This window comes from Mastomys coucha, unplaced genomic scaffold (assembly GCF_008632895.1).
Source record: "Mastomys coucha isolate ucsf_1 unplaced genomic scaffold, UCSF_Mcou_1 pScaffold23, whole genome shotgun sequence".
Taxonomy (NCBI): Eukaryota; Metazoa; Chordata; class Mammalia; order Rodentia; family Muridae; genus Mastomys; species Mastomys coucha.
This window is the reverse complement of record NW_022196906.1, coordinates 86,716,210-86,721,798: the sequence shown is the minus strand read 5'-3', so window position 1 is coordinate 86,721,798 and position 5,589 is coordinate 86,716,210. Positions and strand designations below refer to the sequence as shown.

The window sequence follows — 5,589 nt, the reverse complement described above, 5'->3', positions numbered from 1 at the left end:
AAAAAAAAAAAAAAAAAAAAAAAAATTCTGAAGGAAACAAACAAACAAACAATTAGACAGAAAAAAAAAATGGTTGTGCAGCCCATGGTTTCCACGGCAGGGAAAGCGACTGGATCCACAGCTATTCAGATTCAGAGGGCCAAGCAGATGGCCCAAATAAGTGTCATTCATCTACCACTAGAAAGCCAGTCACATGAGCCACTAATGAGAACGAATCAGAAAGAGTGGGACCAAGTAGAGGGAGACCTGCCAAAAAAGCAGAAGGCAAGCTGGACAAGAAGAAAATCATACCTGGTCGAACAATCAAAGCAAAGCAGGATGACTGTGGACGAGCAGCAGGTAGAAGTCTCCCTGCCACATAGAACGCAAGGAAAGACAAGGCTGCATCAGGAAGTGTAAGCCACAAGGCAACTCTAGAGACAGCGAAGGAAGTTGACAAAAAAAGTGTGTTTGACACTGAGTTTTTCAGAATCGAGAGGCTTGTGAAGTTGTCCTCAGTACTGTCTTCTAAAAGATTTGGAACACCTATGTGTGCTAGCAAAGTTATGCCTGAGGGCAGGGCTGCAGGGGACCGTCTAAGACAGAAGAAGCCACTGAAGAAGAGTGAACCTCAGAGCAGCGAAAGTGAGCATGCTGATCGGATGTTTTCAGGTGCAGCCCCGTGTCCTGGAGAACAAGATTCAAGTGACTTAGAGCATGGTGTAAATAAAATGAATGTCAAGATGGATGGTTGGTTCAAACGATGAATTTGCCTCGGCCTGCTGGTGATGCTAATACTAACCAAAAAGAAGCAATCTCAGCTGTGGAAGGAGTGGGTTCTGCAGTCACCTCCCTGGATGTGCTGATGAGGAACCCTGAGACAAATACCTTCTCACAGAGGAACTCCTCACAAGAAGAAGCTGAGGTGTCCCAGGCAGTACTGTTACATAAAAGCCTCACCTCTGAATGCCACCTTCTTGGTCTTCCAGGTCTCAGCTGCACCAGCCCCTGCATGGGGGTTAGGGGGGGAGACCACCAGACAGGAGATCCTGGCAGACAGCTCTCCTTCAGAGGTGACCTCATTGTCTTCTCACAGGCTAAGACCCTGAAGAGAACACCAGGAGGGTTTTTAATTTAAAAAGAAGAACAAACATTCTTTTCTTCACATTGTTAATTCTCTGATACATTCTTTTTTTAAGTCATATATGAGTAACTTTTATGAAATGTACACATCTTATACCCATATGGGGAGACTAAAAATTTCCTTCAAGACATGTTCCTTTTGTGATATATAAAAATAAATAACATACGCACTGGTATTCACTTCCATTTGGTCTGTTTATATTGCATTACACAGTGTTTTAATGTGTCCTGTTTGTGGAAACATATCTTAATGATGATAATGTAAAAAACCCTGTAAGTTTTTTAAAATATTAAACGGGAAATAACGTTTTTCATCTGCACCCTCAGGGGGAAAAAACAAGAATAGATATTTTGGAAACACTATATGTCAGTGTTTACAGCTGAGAACCCCTATCGCCTGTTTAGGACAAAGCCTCAAAAAACTTGGAGAAGGGACATGTCCTTTGAAGCTGAAGCTCCGCCAAAGGCCAGGCCAGGCCACAGTTTGCACTCAGTGGGGAAATTACCAAGAGCATAGCCAGATGCTCAGTGTAATAAACAAAGGGACTTTTACTGCGGCCAAGAGAGCTTTAAATAAATTTAAGCCAAGTGAGATGATATTTTGTCCCACGTGAACTAATTTTTTCCCTAACCTAGGGGCATCTTTCAGGGATCCAGTAGTCTATGCCAGCCAGTGAGGATGCTGGTTTCTTTATTCAGCTCAGCAGCAGTGTCTCATGGGATCATAGACCAACTGGCAAAGGTGTGTTTCAACACACTCTCCAAACATACTCAGGCTCACCTGTCATGGCTAATTACATCTATTTTCCCCTATAGTTTTGTATTTGTTGACTTGTGATTTACTGAGATTTTAATTTATTATTTCTGATAGTTTTGCTTCTCCCTAAATCATCATTAAATTATTAGTACCTTATTCACGTCACAGAAAATCATATTATTTTAAATACATCATTTAAAGGTGAATAATTATAGTACTTACTTGTTCTTAATTCATATTTTTTTCTTTAAATATGCTCATCACCCAACAAACACTAAATGCATAAAAAGCTAAATGTATTGTTAACATAACAAATGAGGTGTATCTTTTAAGGGGTCTGTAAGTGATTGCATGCAAATATTAAGAACTGCCTGTATCCAATTTTGATAGCCAAGGATAATTTGGAAAAAGCTCTTGGCACCAAACTGACTACCTAAGTTTAATCCTCTGAACCTGTATCTTAAAAGCATAGAGCCCATTCCAGCAACTTATCCTCTAACTGTTATACAGGTACCATGATGCAAATGTGCCAAAACACACACACACATGCATGTACACACACACAAACACATGTGTACACCCTGAGGGAAATATACACATGTATACATAAAGAGGCACACAGAGAGAGGCATATACATGTACATGGTAAAATATAATAATTTTTAAAAATATGTCTGTTACAATGAAACAGAAACTTAGTTAAATGAGTCAGCCAGTCTGCCATCATCCTGTAGTATATGGATAAACTGGAATACTGTGACTCCAAAATGTGTCTAGTTTCTGATTCACTCTGGTTTATACTTTTACATTATGTTTTATATGGGTCTTATTTTACAAGTTTTTCTCTCCAATCATAAATTAAAGTTTTTAAAATTGAAAGACTCTTGACATTGGATATTTCAGGGTTAATAGCTACTACAAAATTGACCCCTTTGTTTCAGAAGTTAAAAATTAAAAGAAATTCCTAATGTAATAAACAAAGTAGAAGAAGACAACAGTAGAATGATGGATGGGCAAATTACCCTTTAGCTAATTACCGGCAGTTATCATTTATCTTCACTGAAATGTTGAGACAAGTGTGCTTGGTGAACTAAATGTAAGAGTATGCATGCCAGTGAGTTAGACTTCTCTTTATTCTACATTTTCACAGAGGGTTTTTTGGTTTGGTTTAGTTTGGTTTGGTTTGGTTTGGTTTTTTGAGACAAGGTTTTGCTGTATAGGCCTGGCTGTCCTGGAACTTACTCTGCAAACCAGGATGGCCTCAAATTCAGAAACCTGCCTGCCTCTGCCTCCGAAGTGCTGGGTTAAAAGGTGTGCGACACCACTCCCCAGCTTGAGGCATTATTTTTATAGAATTTTAGGATAAACCTTGTTGATCAAAGCTCTGCTCATTTACAAAAAGAACTTGTATTATGTCTATATACATGTTATACAATAATAATTATTCTTAAAGAAAGACTGGTTTCCTAAGGCCTATCTAACTGTATCTAAGGCATTGGCTATTTCTCTGGTGAGTATCAATGATGTTACTTGATTTGTGTATTTATAATGTGTGTATGTTGCGTGTGTGCTTGTGCATATATGTCTATGAGTGTGTACATGCAAAGAGGAGAAGGGATAATGGAGAAGACAAGGGCAAAATAAGCTGCCTGGAACTGACCAGGAGGAAGGGAGTCTAATCAAACCACTATTGACTTTCCAAGTGAGGAGGTGGGAAATCTTCTCATATTCCAACCTACCTTCTAGGTTTCAGCCCACACATTGTTACCTCAGAGAAATTTTTTTGTTTGTTTCAATTATTTATACAGAGATCCTGTTGCCCTTGATTACTTCCATAACTCTGTAAAATTATGGATCAATTAAGTAATTCCATAAAATAATTCAGAAAATTTTCATGCTAGAATATTTGAACAATGTAGAATATCTTGGTTGAAATTAAAAAAAAAAAAAACAGAGCAGAAAGAAAAAGAATCAAACTGGCCTTGGTCAGAGCTATCTCTGAGGGCATGGTGGAGAAGGGAGTAGAGGGAGTGAAGAAAATAGCGGGGTGAGGGGCAGAGGGGAAGAGAGCTTGTGGTAAGAGGGCAGATACGCTTCTAAGGAAAGTAAACTGTATCTAGGACAACCTGGGGGCTAGCATAGTGAAGGATGTGAGAAGGGTAATGGCCAGGATGCTAGAGCTAGCATCTGGGATGGAAAATTTGGCATTCACAGCAGGTACACATTACTAGGAACCAGAGGAGTCCGTAGGATAGCTTTGAGCTTTGATATGTATATATCAATAGAGAGCCATATGGGTTTTTTGTTGTTGTTGTTGGTTGGTGTTTTGTTTCATTTTGTTTTGTGTTGTGGTTTTTTGTTTGTTTTGTTTTGGTTTGGTTTTTGCCAGAAGCAAGAAAAACTAAGGGAAGTGACTCCTTTGACAGACAGAAACCCATCCCACAGGTTCCAGAGGTGCTGCCTATGAATTGATCTACAGCTCAGCTTGACCTGAGCCAAGGCTGCCATCTTGGACCAGGTAAGTGGACTTGCCCTTCTGAGGTGCTTGGGTATTTTCTTTTTGAACCTAACACTCTGTCATGGAATGCATCCTACCTACATACTCTCCAGGTACTTAGCTTTTGTTCTTTCTGTTGTTTCCCTTCTTTTTCATGTTTTTGGCTTTGTTTTGCTTTGAGTACAGTGTCTCACTACCTACTCTACACTGGATATAAAAACCCATTCATGAATATTAAGATTGTAGGTGAGTGCCAGCATGCCTAACTCATTATCTTAAATAATTTTATTATGAGTTGTAGTGACATTGGTACTATAAATATACATATATACATATATGACTATATCACTTCAGGTGAAATTTACTTTACCTCAAATTCTCATTTTATGAAAAACATATCTCACAGAATGTCTAATAACTCAATTTTTCATTATACCACAATTTTAAACAACGTGAAACATTAGAGGAGAGTAATCCAGGTGTGGTTAAATCAGATTAACATTTTTCTGTAGGAGGAACACATGTCTCTATTAATATAAGCAATGAGTTTTTGGCTATCATTGCAAAAGCAAAAATCACAAAAACAAAATAAATACACACGATAAATTCAATTATATACCTTCTCTACAGCAACTCAAACAAAAATCAGAGGAAAGACAACTTACAAAATGGGAAAAAATGGTTGAATGTTCTTAGTGGGAAGCATAGAACGAATTATTTATGATTTTAAAATAATTGATTTTTTTAAATTATAAAATATTTTATTTCTAGCTATGTGTATGCCAGTGTGTGCCTGTGTGCAGTATGTGCCTGAGTGTAGTTGCCTGAGGAGGACAAAAGATGGCATTGGATCCGTTAGAGAGGGAATTACAGGCAGTTGTAATCTGCCACATGTGGATACTAAGAACCAAACCCGAGGTCTAGGGAGCATCACACGTTACCACTGCATTTCTCTCCAGTACCAACTTGCAAAAATTTCATGCAATCTGGAAATACATTTTTCCCTTTTGATATTGTCTCTTTTTCTTATTTTGATATCTTTTTAACTTTATTCTCTGTTCTAGTTTGTTTGGGTATGCAGTGATGTTATTTACTTAATAATTCATGTATTTTTAAAAAATATAAGCACTTATTTCTTTGAATTTCCACCCCTCTGCATTGTTTGATCTGAATATTACATACTTTTTTTTTTTTTTTTTTTTTTTTTTTTTTT

General features: G+C 37.8%; 1 pseudogene; it reads left to right on the top strand.

Annotated features, from left to right (window-relative positions):
- The window catches only part of LOC116073683, a 6,827-nt pseudogene that overhangs the window by 642 nt on the left and 596 nt on the right, over positions 1–5,589 (top strand).